General features: G+C 35.2%; 1 protein-coding gene across 3 annotated transcripts in view; it reads right to left on the bottom strand.

Annotated features, from left to right (window-relative positions):
- The window catches only part of LOC100869956 (putative RNA methyltransferase CG11342), a 33,648-nt gene extending 15,063 nt beyond the window's left edge, over positions 1-18,585 (bottom strand). Inside the window, exon 1 of one of the 3 annotated variants that reach the window (XM_031917765.2) lies at positions 18,453-18,585. The gene's annotated coding sequence lies outside the window, so the exon portion shown is untranslated. Of the gene's footprint in view, positions 1-1,088; positions 1,334-17,902; positions 17,991-18,452 lie in introns of those variants that run through there. The other 2 variants (XM_086911947.1, XM_086911946.1) reach the window with 2 other exon arrangements.
- Between the last annotated feature and the right edge of the window lie 391 nt (positions 18,586-18,976).

Below are 18,976 nucleotides of genomic sequence, written 5' to 3'. Positions count from 1 at the left end.
TTAAATTGACTCTATAGAAATTTCTTTGATAGAAATCGAAATAATAACAATTATCACTTTAATTTTGACTGTTAAAATTATCTCTATCGTTTCGTGATCACCCTGTATATTCGGGTAACGTTACAGTCACACACAGGAAGGTGACGCAAAATCGAATGTGGACCAAAACAACGACATAGCAGAGAAATAGGGACCACGTGATACTATAATAGACATTTCAGTGGCTCGACAACATTTTATAGGATTTTTGGCCCGGTGTATTTTCGGTCGAGTCGAAGTCGCGATTCTTTCCACACTCGTGAAATTTCTCGTGTGTTAATCGTTGAACGCGATCGTGGCTGACCTTCAAGCTTCGCGACGATCGGGTTACCGGTTGGTCAGGAATTTTCTGATCACGCGATGCTAGAGTCACAGTAGGTGTTGGTGTTATTAGCTTTAACGCAACGTTAATGCTCATCGATGTTACCAATAATTATAATTACAATTTAACAAATTACGATAAAATAGATGAAAATTATATTGACTCGTTATTATTTGTTAATAATCGATCGTGTTTATAATGACGCATTCCTCGAGATTCCATATGGTTTTCTGTGAAACGAATAAGTAAATATTATTTTTCATTTGCGTCGTAAACACAACGTTTTTCCAGCATTAATAGTTGCTAATTGTTAAGCTAAAGAAACATGTATACATATTCCAGCGTTAATTGTAGCGTTAATGAATTAATAATTGATAATTATAGTATCGTTGAAAATCAGTCGCCTGTACAATTTAATTAAGGGAGTTTATTTGCTCCGCGTGTCCCATTTTAGCCATCATCCAATTTTGTATCTCATTGAAAATTTATAATATCGAATTCTTGTTCGAGTTCAGTGTACCGATAATAAATATACCATCCTTCGAATATAGATTCCTATACATAGATCCTATTTATATTTACGTGTACTCGATATGGATAAAAATAAAACTAGCAACGATGAAAGGAAATGGGCTGACAGTCTATTCCGTGAATAAGGATTCGCATTTGCGAATCGAACGTAACGAGGTAATACTCACTTAATCGAATCAACAACTTAACTCCTTACCGGATAAAATCCAGATGGCTCTTATTTCCCCTAGCCGATATCGTAACGTTGCCCAACAATTGCGCAAAGGAAAGCACGTAGGTGATCAGATTTTGCCCCTCCGTTACATCATTTGTCGTGTACGCACGTAGGTGTGAAAAGTGTTGCTTATTTCGCGTGTGTGATTATATATTTAAACGTTGCATCGACTGGTGTTCCTGAACCGAGAACAGACACGGATCGCTTTGGTGGGGGTATTGTGCTGCGAAACACACGGCAATGCGAACCTCGATCCGAGGTCGGCATTCTCTCATGACTACTGTCGTTTCGCTCTTGAGAAAGAGAGAGAGAGAAGTGTCCTCGAAAACCAACGAATCGAACATTCATTGTCAGTACTGGCGAGCCAGACTACCGGCAATATCGGCCTGCTGACTTTGAAACGTGCCATTGGGATGGTTATGCTTGTTGACAACGGTGCCACTCGCCATCTTGGAATTATCACCGAATGTATAATTTTTATTTTCTGAAAATACGAATTTTTTAATTGGTTACCTATGATCCTAAAATAAAGTATTTTTTTTTTATCATTATTATTAGATACTGCGATGTGATTAATTTTCGTATGTTCAGTTCTTATTAACAACAATTAATTATTATCAATAAATTTTCTTTATCTCACAAAGCAAGGTCACAATCTGAGATTTTTGCGAATGAAGTTAAACTTAAGATTACCATTGGAAAAACATATATGTTTTCCTATTTTTTTGTCCTTTATTTTAATCGAGCTTAAACGTAAATCAAAGTCCACGTACCCATCGAATAACGAAAATTTTCCCTGAGTCAACGACAATTCATCCATTGCCTCGAATAAAAACTGAAATCGAGGAATAAACGATGACCAAGGACTCTGACTGAGAGTTGACTATTCACCACGTGTATCCGGATACGTAATAGATATAACCTCACCGATGATTAGAGATCGATCGATCAATCAAAGAGTCATTCCTTCTCAGCCAAGCACGTGATCGCAAATGATCGATCTTTCTCCCTCGTTCCTTTTCCTTCTCGAAAAGGAATTTCCACATTTTCCTCGAATACGAACGACGTTTCTTTTTTTTCTTTCTTTCTTTCTCGAAACGTCGAAATGATGCAACAACCGATACCCATTACCGATAAAACCATATCAAGCGTGGCCGCGATAAAATGTTTATTGTCTATGAATCAGTGAAACGCATACCGTTCCAATAGTTTAACGCTTGTCTCGAGTGCAATGGTCGACGTTCGATCGAGCGTATACGTCACGAGACGTGTGCATACCGATCGTTACAGTGTCACCGAAACAATTGGAATTTACGTAAGAAACGTTCCAACGTGAAATCCGGTTCCGTTATTCCGAATGATGGAATGATCAACGTTTTGTCAACAGATCCGGGAATCCGATTTTTTTCCTTCCGAGAACAATCGGAAAAAGAGGATTTTCTTCCTTCGTAGTTATTAATCCCTCATCTTTTTTTCTTTAAGGAAAAAGATTATTATTATGACGTATATAGATATATATATATATATACAATGGAGAAAAAAAATCGATTAGAAATAAGTCGTAATCAATGTTCGTAACAAACTTCTCGAACTTCGTAAGTACGTACGCTGATACGAAATTAATATCAGGTTTCACCTTCGTCGTGCTAATCGCACGTGTTCGATACGTTCACGTCGTGTACGAACAACCGGCCATGATCTTATTTAGCTTATCTTCGACGAGTATGTACATTACGACGAGCAAAGTGGCTACGACATTCCTCTTAATACGTGTCTAATTCATTTATGATTAGAGCGAGCAATTAAAAGCAACGGAAAAAAAAAAAAAAAAAATATCTCGATATCTTTTCCTCGCAACGAGTCCGAATTTTTTTATCAACTTTTCGCCTTAGATGACGAATCGAAGTATCGTTCCAATGGAAATACGATATTTTATAACATATAAAAAAAAAAAAAAAAAAAATAATCTTCCACGATTTTCGTGCGAGGCATTTATTTTCCTTTTTTTCATATACGAAACAAACAACTTAGGAATTTTACTCGAAGTGAAATATATAGTCACCCTCTGTTGTACATCCTTCTTCGACAAATCTCATCTCGCATCACCCGCGACGAATAACAAAAACACGCATCGCAACAGGAACGTTTCTCTCGTAAAACGAATTTTCGAAAGGATACGAGCATATCCTGGCCGGGATTATGGCCTCTATTTTCCGTTGAACCAGGCGGGCAGCTGTGCGGAGGAAACCGGACGAGGAAGAGGATGCTGACGAACGAACGAACGAACGAAGGATGGAAGGAAAGGAGGAGGACGGCGGGGGATCCGACTTGTTTCGCTTCGATTTAACCGCAACCCCATGGAAACGTGTGCCAACACATACGCACACAGGGGAGAGATATAGCGCGTATAGTATATAGGCTGGCGCACGTGGCACATTATTTTCAGTCTCGCTCACAAATTTGAACAACCCATCTGTTGGGAAGTATGTAAAATATCCGAAGAAACTCTGTTTGTATCGTCATTCTCGTTCCGAGAAATCCTTGGTACGCTGATATTTTTACGCTTTTTATTTGTACTGGTAAAGTCTTTGTATAAAAGTAGATTCTTCCATTTATAAACACTTTGGTCAAATTGATTTTTACACGGTAAATATTCGTTATTAATCGTTTACCAACATCGCATTTATCGAGAGGAATAATAATATGTATCCGTGATTATTTCTTTGTATCGCGATTGTAAAATGGCGACTTTCCCCGAAAAAAAGCGCACGGGAGAAAGCAGAAAGAGCGTGCAAAAGTTCGTAGAAACAGCGAGCAGTTCCGGGATCGATAAATGAAAGCCGGAGAATATCCATTGCGGGAGGATATCTCGTACTTCTATCTCGGTACCGCCTTTCCGTCGTTCGTGAACGCCACTTACGCGTGGGAGGATCCGTGTATCCTTGCCAAAGTTCCTTCGACCCTCCGTCTCGAGGCCTCTGCCTCGAGGTTATCTTTCTTCACCGATCGAAGGTTGCTCTCCGCCAATGCCCAATTTTAAAAATTTTCTACAAAATCGTGCGAACTTTACTCGTTTATTCTTTTTCTTTCTTTTTTTTAATCTCTTGATTTTGAATCGATGAAATTCCAAAAAATTCCTAAAAAAGAAAAAAAATCAAGAAAAAGACAAAAATGCGAAAGAAATTCCTACATAATTATACTTAATCTTTCTAAAATCGTATAACCTTTCAAACAAGAATTTCGAAAAATTATCTTGAAAAGAATTCTTACGTTTTATTGGGAGGGGAAGAGGAAAAAAAAAAAAAAAATCGAAGCGTCTCTCGTTCAACCGAGAAAAAGGAAGGAGCGCTGTTTCTACGCTGTTTCTTTCTTTTTTCTTCTTCTTTCTCTCCTGCTCGCTTCTCCCTTCGACTATTTATCCTTTCTCGAATGTGCCCTAGGCACGAGCGAAAATGCCGGCGAACCGGTTCCACGATTTTTCGTCGACTCCTCGTCCCGGACTTTAGACCGGTATTCCTCCACGTTGCAGGATGCGTAGGCCGTGCATTTCGCGGTGCATTTCGCGGATCACCATTCCGGATATACACGAATTCGTACCACTTATTCGCGTCACGAATGCAAGACGCTCGTATCCGCTTGTCTGCCGTTGTCTACGCCCCGCGAATAGATGATTCGAATGGGCACATTTCAGGAAAAAGGTGAAACGCGATCGAGCGATTCTATCTTATATAATCCTACTCACTCGTTAAATTGTTATTAACGTTTTTTCCATTTTTGAAATTAATTACGATTCAACAAGTTCGAGGAATAATGAAAATAAAAATGGGATTAATAATAATTGGTGGAAATGAAAAAAGAACGGAGGAATGATATAGATGTATAGAAATATAGCGATACGTGTATAAATGGAAGAACGAAAAAATATACAAGTTGTTTATTTATTAGTACAACTATTACGTTACAGTAATCTAAAGGTTTCTATATTTTTTCGATTTTAAGCGTTTTTGAAAAAACTTTTAAATTCTTTCTTTTTTTTTTAATTGCTTTTATAAATCGATCGATTGTTAAACTTCCAAAATTTCTCGTTAATAATTGGACGTTTCGTTTCGTAACGAAAGTCCTCCCGATCGAAATCTTTCGTAAGACGAAATATACGTCGCAATTCTTATCTAAGCCGATGAAATAAGAAGCATTTGGAAGAAGAAATCGTTCTTGGAACCGAAAGGCCCTTATCGGTTGCGTACTTGAAGGCTGTGCGCTTGCATTCTCATCAACCTTTTCCGAGCAATGGCGGATGATCTCACTTGCAAATAATTATAACACTCGATGTCGCATGAAGAATCAATGAGACGATTGTTCGTTCGTTATTGGTCACGTCCATCCTCTCTTTCTCTCTCTCTCTCTCTCTCTTCGCGTGTCTTCTGACGTTAATCACGAAACCGAAGAGCTTATTCGTCGATTTTTTATTCATCTCTTCAGCGACCTCATAGTTTTTCACGTTGAAACGTTTAACGTGTATTACTTTTTAATTTTAATTCGATTTTTAATTCGACGATACATCGCGCGTTAAGAGTGGAGCAAAGTCGAGGAACAAATCTTATTTACACGTTATTACCCTTGGGAGAGAGAGAGAGAGAGAGGAAGAAACCTTCGTTCCTTCGAAGATTGAAATTAATATCTATTCGTATGTAGTTTTGTATCTCGAGAAGAGAAGAGACTGCATCGCAATCGATGTGTATTTCGCATACTCGTAATCAGCTGCACGAGAAAGGAGTACATCTCTCTGTCGAGAATATGAAATTAACATTCGGTTACCTTGGATATCCTGTATAACGCATGCATATACCCGGATGCAAATTGATTATTTTTAGACTCGAAAGAGAGACGGAATTTCGAAATAAAAGAAAATGGAGAGCGCGGGAAGATAAAAATTCCTTCTTCTTTTCGTATCCATTTTTTCTTTTCTCTCTATCCTGATTTCAAGAAGAAATTGAAACAATATGGAAGGCACGAGGCACAGGTACATTTTGCGCAATGCAGACTCTACAACGACACTTTTTGATCGATCCCGAATGGAGCACACAGATGCTCGTTATGCGCGTATCTCGGTATGCGCGCGCGTGTAAATGTCCGGCATGCTTTTCAGATTCGAGTCAATAATAGCTTGTACGAGAACGGGTTGATGAAACTTATGCGATATTCTCGCGCGTATTTAAATTTTCGAAATTTAACCAGTTCTATGTATTTGCTTTTCCTTTCATCGAACACCAACGATTATTGTATTATTCGTATTTTTTCGAATTTCGTTGCTTACCACATCGTTCGTAATTCTTTTCCGCAGCGATTTTTTCTTCTATTCTTGTTTATTATCGATGATAGGATCGATAAAAGCGGGGGAAGTAAGACAGATTTGACATTATCGTCAACACGAAAGGAAATACTTATCTTATGCAATATGTGCAATATGTGTGTATTAGGCAACTAATCGTTTCTTAATTCCCTTAACAAGATAGGACGGAATTACATCACGAGTGAAAGAAGAAAAATAATTTTGCATCGCGATATTTCTTCAAATAGAAGAAAGGGATAACAAGAACAAGGTATTAAGAAATATTTTCCTTCGCGGAAAGGAAATGATCTCGATAATGATAAAATAAACGAAAAATAACTATCGCTGAACTTATCAGAACGCTTAAATTTCACTAATTTCACTGGAAACAATAAACCTGGTCATCGCTATTTATCGATCAACCGATTCTTAATCACGTTAAAGGATGGACGCGAAGATGCACGCGACTCGCGTAATCTTCGTTCCCCCAACTAAATCGATCCAAATGCGTCGAACGTTAAAAAGAAGAGAACAGACGAAGCGTTTTTCCTCGTCGTACTTTCGTGAAAATTCGAGGGCACACACAGCGAGGCCGAGACGTCCCGAAAGAGATTTGGGATGTTTCGGCGCGAAGATGAAAGGGAGGAAGAGGAAAAGTGGAGATACGATTATGGCAGGGAGGGCATTTACGAGCCGCAGCTGCACGCTTTTGTGGAGGGAATCAAAGGAAGGGGGCGGGCTTGGAAATCTCGTGGACGACCTCGGTCGTGGACATTGCGACATTCGACGTCCATTCACGACGTAACATCCGTGCATTTTTTAAAAGTGCGGGGGGATACACTTAAGGTGGGACGTGGAGGTTCCGACTCCATCGCCTCGAATTTAGACCTCCCTCTCGTTTCGATGGGTCAAATTGTGCGGGCGAACAACAGGCGAGAAAACGGGATTATTAACATGGTGGTGAAATCGCGCGTGAAGTATCAATCTGTTGCATTTTATTCGACGAGAGATCGTTTCTTTCTTTGGAAATGAGATGATGTTTAAAGAAGAACGTTTAGGAATGCAACGGTTTAAAGAATAAAGTTCATAAAAATATTGATGATAAACTTGATCAACGATTGAGCAATTAGAAGCCGCTTGATTACGTTCCTGAAATAATTTTTATTTCAGATTGTAGAGAGAAGATTCATTGACCTCTCCTTTAAACGTTGGAATAAATAAAAAACGAGTCGGATAAAAAAACGTCGTTTAAAATTCATCGATGTTATTCAAATATATATATATATATATATATATATATATATATATATATATATATGTTAATATGTTAATCGAAAATTTGATCGAATCAAACTTACGACACCTCTGTCTTCGATTTCGACGAGTTTTTCGAAAGCGACGATAAGTAATATTCGTTCACTTTTTCGTTTATTTCAAAGCGTTCACGTTTGAGAGAACATAAACTTATCGGCTTATCGACCATTTTTTTTTTCTTTTTTCTTTTTCTTTTTAATACGTCTACTACGTATCACCGTGAGGCAACATCCACGAGAGATTAAACGATCGCATTTTTAGAAGGAATCGTGTAACTATCTCTCTTACTGTTAACCGATAAGGAATCGCGATACTTGCCGGTTTTGCAACTTATGTATCGTTGACGAGGTCACGAGCGATGTTTCATCGAGTGAAGTTTGTTTTGAGAAAAAATCGTTAATCTCTCTCTCTCTCTCTCGTTCTACAATTGCGCGAACAAGAATATTCTACAGGGAAAACCGAGATTAAAACCGAGATTTATCGTTATTTCGAAAATCGTTCAAGATTTTGTTCAACATATCCTCGCCCTCTGTTCCTTCCTTGTATCGATTCGTCCGACAAATATTGATTACACGATTTTTTTTTATTCGAAATCGAAATAATACACATAATATTTTAGCCAATTTCGAACGGAAAGGGAACGCGATCCCCATAGAAAAAAAACAAAGCCCACATCTCGAAATCGAATATTTCCAATCTTGGAAACGTTGAAATAGCCTCGACCACTCTTTATCTATCTATTTTCGCCGTAGAAGACAAAACACAGTGGTCGCAGCCACGAGGAACGAATCCCGAAGGCGAAAAATAAACATTGTCGAGGTTTTAATCGGGAAGAGTGCGTTTCCGGAACGCACGAGCGATAAGGAGAGTAGTAGTATCATACCGGAAACGGAGGCACGACTCCATCGGGGCCTTAGATAACAGTTGGTCGACCAGTGGGCCCAGCCCTCGCGCCACTTCACCTCATCATTATTGTAATCCCTTTGAAGGAAAGGTAAACGGAGAGCGGAAGTGGATGGTATCCTCGACCGGCGGCCGCCAATCCTTAGCCGGCTTAATCGAACGGACGTGACCATTTCGAAGTCCGAGTGGAGACGTGTCCCGAGGCCGTAAAACGATGTCGAGAGCTGGAGGTCGTATATTTTTATCGCGATCGGTTCATCGTTTCGAGTATCGATGATAAACGCCCTTCGAATCGATCGTCCCCTCTTCTTCCAATTAACCAGACTGCTGCCTGCTTTCATTTGCTCGTTAATCAATAAAGGATGAATATGATGGAATTTAGGATGACGACGATTTGAGAAACAAATGATTTCGGCCATTATATATATATATGTAATAAGAATAAGTAAAAAAGTAAGAAAGAAATTTATAGGAAAAGAAACGAAGGAGGAATTCGTATCGAGTGGAAAACTAAAGAAAGAAATGTGTAACGCGACAAGTGTGACACTTGAATGGTAAATCTGTATTTCGTGTGATACGGGTTTACACGATACCGAATCAGATTATATTACGACACAACGGTTTATGAAACACTACGTATTATTCCCGAAGAAAAGGTGTCCACGTGTCGATTTGAATATGCCTCTTCCATCTAGACATCCGCGATTGCGTCATCTTGTATCACGCGTTAGTAGTATTTCGCTTCCACGATCAGATCGTCATACGTCAGAATATAAATTGATTATTAACGCCGATTGGGAAATTGCGATCGCGTTGACGAATCGGATATCAGTTTGAAGAAAATCACCCGATTACCGAACCGAATAACATCATCATCGTTCATGATTAAATCATTTCCCAAACACGTAACCGTACATCTTTTAACGATTTTTTCGTGCTGATATAATTTGTAGTAATGTTAGACCTCTCGGTGATTCCGATCGATGGCCGTGACGCTCTCCATTTTGGAAATGTTCCGATTCCCCAAAATGGGGACAAAGCAATTTCTTCTAATTAGAACATCTGTTTCGTTCTCATCATCGAAAAAAATATATTGTTCGTTGTACAACGCATTTCTCTAATAAATAAAGGATACATATGAGTAGCGTTCTTCATAGAAAAAAAGAGAAAATCAGATTTAAAAATCGATTAGACTCAATCGGATTGGCGCAAGTTATGAAAAATGTGTTCATGCACGAACCGTGATACCAGTTTGACGAAAGTGTACGAATAACATTACCGTAACCAGTCGCGCGTAGATATGCGACTTTTCGTAAGTGGAAAGATTTAATATGGCATGTGCAACTTGATCGGATCGCGATCGGATCGCCATCATCGTGTTCCCGATGGTAAATCATTGGCCAATCTGGATCGAATATGTCGTTCCGCTTTTTCCAAACGGTGTTGTACGACTTTATGCAACTTTCCAGCGACACACCGGGTGAAGCGGGAGGATACGTCGCGTCCTGTCGCGGAAAATAGCATCGTTTCGAGAAAATTTCCACCGATTAGAGCCGCGTCGTCTTCGCGCAATTTTCCAATCAACGAATTTCTATGACCGATTTCCTCCGCTCCACTCACTTCCGCTCGCGCTCAAAAGAGCTAAACGGCTCGCTCGATTCTTTTAAAATACGACTTTTTCTAAGAAAACGAGATAAAAAAAAAAAAAAAGGATTCGTGAGAAAAAATTTCCATGAAACGAGTGAGCAAGCTTTAAACGATAACGTGCATAAACTGGTTAAGCTAGGGAGCAAGATAGATGAGTTTCAAAATAAGAGAGTGATCATTACGAGCGATACAATTTGTAATTGCGAATCAACGATCATGTTTTCGTATATAATTCGTAACGTAACGCCGATTGCGTTAACTTTTGTGTTAACATCGGAGAAAGAAAAATAAATATCATTGTTCGTGTTCGTGCAATGCCTATTTGTACGAAGAATGTGCCCACTCGAAGTTGCGAAAAAGTAGAATGATACGATTCAGTGGAAAAGGATATCTAAAAACCAGTTTTTGTAATCGAGTGCAATCCGAATTGATTAAACGAGACGTTGCACCATGATAGTTGTTCCCTCTTACGAAAACCGAGGCTTGGTGACTTGGGTATAGTGTGGGAGCGATGCGCTATGTCATTCTGATGCAATTCGCACGAATCGATATTTAAAAAAAAGAAAAAAGAGAAGAAAAAGGGAAGAATATATAAGTGTCGAAACGTAAAAAGAGCGAGATTCGAGGTAAAAAATTAGGAAATATATTATTTGTAGAATTTAGAAATTTAGCAACTATGTAAGATAGAAATTTCGAACTGTTACTACAACTTGTCACAAAGAAACACGTCTCTCTGACGTAATTAAATGTAAATTGATATTCTCGAAAGAAGGATAAAAATTTGAAAAATTCGAATTTGAGAGATCGATCAAATATATCGTTGTGGCGCAATCGAAAAATTTATTCGCTGCTTATATAACGAAATAACAAATAGATGGAGTAAAAATAAAATTTAACGATCTTATTCGTCAAATTTAAGAACTGTTGTGGGAGATAATGAAATACATACACAAAGGATCGGTGTTGTGCAATTGAAATGAATCGATATTCGAGAAAACCTATAAAAATTTATACCATTCACATAATATAATAATGAAAATGAATAATCTGAGATAAAAGTTGAAAAAGATATCACGTACAATCGGACAACGTACAATAAGAAGAATAATTATGATGCAAAGTGATGCAATTGCGATATTGCAAATAACATAAGTCGAAATTAATCATCGATAATAAAAAAACAACGAAATAAAATTCCGACAATAAAATTTAGACAAATTGTTTACATATCAATTTCGTTAATAATTACAATACAAATACGATTAAATATGTACGTATAAACTATATATCATATACTGTACAAAAATTCACAATTTATTCATATATACTCATTTAACGTATCCCTGAACAACGTATAAACACCAGTATGACGAAGAACCTTTTCGATGACTTTGTAAACTTCATACACATGTGTTGGTGTCCATATCTACTGCTTTCCCGAATAGGGCAGTCATAATAGATCAGTGTTCCTTCGTTCGACGGCGTATCAACAACAAACGATAATCGTGTTGTGATCCGAATCGTACGATCGTTACGAATCTCGATCGTAAATTTTAATATGAATTTCGTCGTCGTGTGAATTTTCATCGTGTTGTTAATTTCGTTCCGCGAGTTTGATTATGAAGTTGGTAGTGAATTTCGTTTTCGCAAAGTGCGGATACATAGAGGCCGCACGAGGATAAGAAAGATTAAACAGCCACTGAGCGCATGCTGTATCGCACGTAGCCGTCTCGAGGTGCGTAGTTCAACAAGTTCTACGATATTGTGTCGTAAAATCGCACCTTCTTGTCGTGTTGTTCGCCTCGTTACACAATTTCGTGCACCTCTTGCAAATCGCTCCTTTGTTCGCGATAATTCCGTTCTCGGGATTTATAGCGGCCACGATAAGCTCCCGTGAACGACAAAAGTCACGAGTATGTATTCTTCGTCCGTTTGACGAGGTTTTTAACATAACACCCTGAAAATTTGGTCAGCAATATTTCTAAATTATATTTCACGATCGTGTAATGTATAACGTATATACGTTATTATACCTCGATCGATTTGTTTTCAATTCATTGTAACCGTAAATACGATACGAGTTAGTTTAAAAATGAAAAGTTTACAATATGCATATTCCAAATTTTTAAATTTCTATAATTAAATGTAATCTTTTTAAATCCTGGCATTATTTTACATTACGTATTTACTTTATTAACATTTTAACGTAAATAATATAATAGGTATAAAAATATTGACAGGTCATAAAAGATCAATATTTTTTTGGGATATTTTCGACTTATTAACTGTGTTTGTCAATCTTTGATAAGTTAACAAAAAAAAAAAATAGATAAAATAAATTTCTCTTTATTCTTGTTTTATTTATTCGCTTATTTGTTCTTTTACTTTCTTTTTCGTAATTTAATCTGTTACAATATTGAAAGATGATAAAATTAAATAAACGTCTGTCATGGAATTCATCTATATATATATATTTTAATTATGGAACACGATGAAGTACACGATGAAAGATCACTCTTATTTTGCGTCAGATTCTTTCATCGAAATTTCACGTTTCGGCAAATTTTTCGTTAATTAAGCATATCGTGATAATTCTTTCTTTTTTCTCTTTAAAAACATTTCGTTGGTAAACATTGAATCTCAATTCAACCTTCAAAACCATTATAAGTCGATAATGACTTTTTTTTTTAATTTATCGAATAAAACGGATGTAAAATAATCATACTTTGTAATTTGAAATTAATAAATATGATAATAATAACAATAATCTCGAAATAGAAATCGACAATTTCGATGTCTCGACTTCAAATTCTCAAAAGTTTTCATTTTCTTTTCTTTCTTTTTTTTTTTTTTTTTTCCAACTTTAACGAAAACAGATGCAAAATATTCGTTAGTCACGTACTATTTATGAAAGTTCAGAACAACAAAAGCTCACGAGACGGTAATCGCCGGAAGTAACAATTTTTAACAACGATTGCCTACGTCATTACTTTTTCCTCCGCATCGGTCCGTCTCGTGAGGCATCCGCAAAAATAGTTTCGGCCGTGAACATAATCGTACGTCCGGCTCGTTTACCATGAGAATGCTTGTGCTGTAGATCGAACGAACGTTTATGCGATCCATTGCAAAGGGATATGCGAAAAGACGGGAAATTCTCGATTTATGAAATTATAACGAGCGATTCAAAAGGAAGAAGCTATTCTCTTCGTTAAACATTGACATTAGATATATTCTAATGTCCAATATATTAGGTATTTTCGTATATTATCTTGAAAATAAGAGAACAAAAAATAAGCAAAGTTTAGTTCTCTCTCGCTAAACTTCTTAAATTAATACACGAACATTACATTCCGTACATGACATCATTCTCGAAATGCAATTTCTCATAAAATATTTTTAGCAACATTCAACGCGAGTTCGATTTTACATCAAACGCAGATAAATATTTATCACTCTATTCCAATTCAATCAAAAATCTTCTAAAAATCTTCGATTATCAATTTGCCTTATCCACCTTATAGTAAATCCAATGCTAATCAAATCTCACTCTTACGCAATTATTACTGAAATCTTGCAAGTCATTACCAATAATTATCGTGCAAGAAGGTCCAAGATATCGTGATACTGCAACAAATTGTGTCCAGACGCGTTCATCCAAGATTCATCCTATGCGATACCGGAAGTCTCATCTTGCGCAAATTTGACTAATTTTTGAATCATCGAACGTAAGTAAATACGTCACCATTCCTTATTGTCTCCGGAGAATAAGTCAGTAATATTTCTCAATGAGTAAGCTGAATACAATAATAGAATCGCAGTGAAAATTTTTCGACAAAACGCGTGTACGACGATAATGAGCGAAGGTAAAACGCAAAATTGTTTCGGCATGACGCGCGTCACGTATTCCCGGCTAACATTTTTTTCCATCTGTCAACAATTATCAGTTTCAAAATGACCTCGCATCTATCTCGAATATATTATTTTTGCGGCCGGATTTATTAATCTTTGAAAGAAAGATGGAGGATGGATTTTCATTTCGAGAACGATCAAGACACAATTATTGCGCGTTTATTTCGATTCTCGTCATTCTATTCATCAATAATGCTAAATAGTTAAAATCTAAGTGAATACAGTTGCAAAAATGATACGAGAATGAGAAACATAAAATCCTCACGAACTGTGAAATATTTATCGAATATTTTTTTTATCAACAAAGTTGATATATTATATCGAGAATAAAAAAGTGGAAAAAAAGAAAAACGAACAAAGGAAAGATACATCGTGAAGAAACGAAGGTTGGACGCGAAATATACTATATGTTGTATAGTACGTTCGATTCAAATATAGCGTTTTTCATAATCATGATTGGTCAATGGTTTTCCACTAATATCCGTTTTATTTTACAAATCTGTCTAGATAAAAAATTAAACGTAATGTCCGTTTTATCATCACTTCCGTTCGCGATTCATCATTGGGCATAATGTTCATTGTTCTTGGAATAAGACTTTTAACTTTCACTGTCGTTAACGAAATCGTGCGCTCTGGCCAACAAAACAATATGTATCGCGAAATATTTTCGAAAAAGTGACGATAACAGATAACAGATAAGGGGACTAATGATAAGAGAACGAAAAGATGTGTTTATTACGTACGTTCGAAATAAATAGCCGGAAATCAAGAATAACATTAGAGAACGATAAGGATCGAAATCTCGTGTCGAGCGAAAAATAGATCGTGAAAGAGTTCAAAATCGTGTCAAGATCAAAAGTTATGATCCTCGAAAATAATAGGCATGAAAAAGGAACAATGTTTCGATTCAAAATTTCGTTGGTGATAAATATGGGCTTGAAAACATTTCAGATTTCAGGTGTAAACGGAATTTATTATAATGACAATATTCGAGGAAATTAAAAAGAAAATACCGATGTCGTCGCTTGAAATCCAGAAAAAGGAATTAACCGTGATTAACACTTTAACTGGTAAAGATGAAATCCAAATTTACATTAAGAGTCGCGTGTCGCGTGACATACGTTTAAATAACGAGTAAAACAGAAATGCTAATCTGTCGAAAGGAATGTCGAACAAATTAAACAGAAGATGATGAACTGATCAAACAAAATGTTTAACAGAGAAAAAAGGAAGATCGAAGAGTCGATTTTGTTTCAAAATTTCGATTTAAATTTTTTATATCATTATTATCTCTTATCACGTTTATATTTCATAACGTGCGAATTTCTATAAAAGTTTTTTAAAAATTTCAATACATCAAAAACAGTATATGATATGAATAGTATACGTGGTATGAGACACGTTACAGCGAAACAATACAGATTTCTTTCTCTGTTTCTAACGATAAGTCTTAATACTTTATAACGCCATGTGACTTGGAAGTTACGTACACACTTGTTGTAACTTTGTTTTATTTGTTTATCACTTATCGTACTATTATATTTTATTAATACAAGAATTATATTACATACATACCAATACAATCTACCTATAACGATTATAATTTTTATGTTCCTGATAAAATTAAAAAAATTGTGACGACAACTACGATTCTTTTCTTTCGTTAACAAGCAAAATTCCAATTATCGAGGATTCAGTTTTTAATCAGGATATGGTTTAATTATATAAATATAAAATGGCTTTTTGATTCATAAACATATAAATATATTAGATCAATGCTCGTCCAATCTGAATCATCATGTGGAAAAATTCGCGAAGTCTGACGAAGGACGAACGAAAGATGATTATCACTCTCTTACAATGTTTTTATCAAAATGAATTGCATTCGATCGAAAGATACCTACGTAAATGAAAAGATATAAAACATCGATAAGGGAAAATGTATGTAACGATAATATTTTATAGTGTAAATATATTCGCTTAATTTTTCTTTTCTTATTCGTAGAATATTCATCTTCATGAGAGTTATTTTTTAAAATATCTTTATTTTGTGAAGAGTTGATTTGTAAAACAAATAAATATTACCGTGCCGTATTCTTTTTTTTACTTGTCTCATCTATGAAAAAAATATATGTATATCATTTTTCCATTTTTCAATCTCTCAATTGATTAAAAAAAAAGTATCTTCTCACAATTGAAAAAAATTTTAACAACAGTTAAATTGTCTTTAATAAAAAATTTTCGGATAATTAACATATTCATTAAAAATATGAAGATCTATCCTTTTCGGAACGTATCGAACCACCATTTTCGACATTTGTGTCAACTTGAATCATCGAAATATAAAATCAAGCAATTGGCACCCACATATATATATATATATATATATATATATATATATATAATAAATATGTATAAGCAGAATCGAGTGTGTTAAAAAAAAAGCACTAGGTTGGCCAATATCCGGTCTGAAGCCGAGCTCGTTTGGAAATTCGAAGGTCTACTCTTGCTTCAGTAGTGATCTATACAATCCACATGGTATCTTTTCAAATGTGTATAATATATAAATACAAATATACATTTTATAATAAATATTTTTCTGGATATTATAACACAGTATGATATTTCTTCTAAGCGAAAGGATCAAAATGTTTTAATATCTGGATTAGTCGATTGATATATACGTAAATACATAAGTATTATGTAGTTTGTATATCTTGAATATTTACATATATATTATAAAAAATTTTTAATATTAACAAACATGAAATTTATTATTTATTTCTTTTTAATTTTTACTTCAATCTAATTTTTCGATAAATCAAATTGAATTTGATTTAAAAAAAATGATATTTCGAAAAAAAAATTTTTAAATTGATGCAAAATAAAGAAAATATCTGTATGACTGCTATTTAAGCTACAAAAATTTTTGAAGTAAAAATAATCTTAGAAAATTTTCAATGTTGCTTGAGAAAAACGCGATGATCAAATAAAAAAAAATAACTGAATTAATAAATAAAATTATCTAAAATTTAAATAATTATATTTATTCAAGGATAATGAGATTTTTTATTTTATAGTAAAAAAATATATATAAATTGTTAATTATAATGATTACTCAATCGGATTACCTTCACATTTAAAATCTTTTAGTCACGTCTATAAAAGAGAAAAATCACAAAACTGAATATATTTCAAGAAATGATCCAAGAACAACGCCATGTTTTCTATTTTTCTATTTCTTTGTGACAAAAAATAGTGTAACGATGATACGATTTCTCATGGTCATAGCAGAATATATGTGGGTGAGGTTACGTGCCCTTAGTTGCCACCGATTGTTTAAGCGTGCCTCCCGCGGTTGCTAAGATACGTTAAGGTAGGTCAAGGGCACATCATTTATTCGAAACAACGCCTTGAAAGAATCTATCAATCTTGCTTTTTGTCAATTAAAAAAGGAATTTAATATCGAAATCACTTGCATTCATTTGCTCAACAATTGTTACACACAAAAGGTATACTACTTATTTCTATAATATAGTTTAGTTATAGTTCACTTCAAAAAAATGGAAAATTCCAATAACGAATTTCGATCAATACACATATGTAATTCATAATATAGTGTATAAGTTAATATAAAAGCAATTAGTGTTGCAAATAGTCTGTTGTAAATGAATAAAAAATTTACATGTCTAACCGCGTGTCGAGGTTTCGGATGCCCACGTACGCACTGATGTGGCCAGTAGCGCATCTTTAACTCTCAAGACCCTTTTTTTGTTACATATTCTTCAGGAACTTGCCAATACTGTATTTTATCATTTTATAATCTGTAATTTTTCTGCAAATTGCATCACTGATGTAAATTAAATGTAAATCAAGAAGTATTGCGAGACAAGTAAAAGCTAGATATTAAAATGCTGAATCATTAATAATAAATCATATGACTGATATGACGGAAAAATTATATTCTTATTCTTATTCAAAATTACAGCGAATATACTTTTTTTTTGGAAGAAAATAAAAAGAAATATTAATATACTTATACTCATATATATAATAAAAAAAATAATTCTTTTTGTCATGTATAGAATATGTATATATATATATATATATATATATATAGTATATATAATTATATTGTATGTATATATAGATATATATATATATGTGTGTGTGTGTGTGTATATATAATTTTTTTAATTATAATATTATTATTTGATAATTAAGAATAAAAAGAAATATCTTACCATAGGAAATTTAAAAGAAAAAGATCTTTTCTTTGTGTAATTTGTCTTCTAAATTTTAATCACGTTTTTAAACACGAAAAACACACGAGGATACCATATAACACGACGTTCTTGAGCCGGTACTGAAAATCCGTGAAACACGCATGCGCGTTTATTTCCCACTCCCCACAACGTATTTACCGATTCTGTTGGGTTAAACCAAGGCGGCGACCGTAGCTTCAGTCGTTTGCTGCACAATGGCACGATTGGTTTGTGCTTGTTCGTTCTGCTGCCGCCGTCGTTTCTGAGCGGAGGGCCGGCCCAAAACGTTGGACCGTCCGTTGCGCGGGATACAAATCTTACCGCACAGTTTCCCTCGTTCGTAACCGCTCAGCTCTTCAAGTTTCTTTGTTTCTTTCGAATTATCCAGTCCTCGTAGTGAGTGACTAAAGAGAAACAATAACAACGACGGCTGGACGGAAGACGAATTGCGAGAACCGTGAACAGAAAAACCATTGCTACCGATACATCATCTAGGTAGAATT

Source organism: Apis florea, unplaced genomic scaffold (assembly GCF_048593485.1).
Source record: "Apis florea isolate Af1SG1 unplaced genomic scaffold, ASM4859348v1 contig_3367_pilon, whole genome shotgun sequence".
NCBI lineage: Eukaryota > Metazoa > Arthropoda > Insecta > Hymenoptera > Apidae > Apis > Apis florea.
This window is presented reverse-complemented; position numbering and strand designations above follow the sequence as displayed.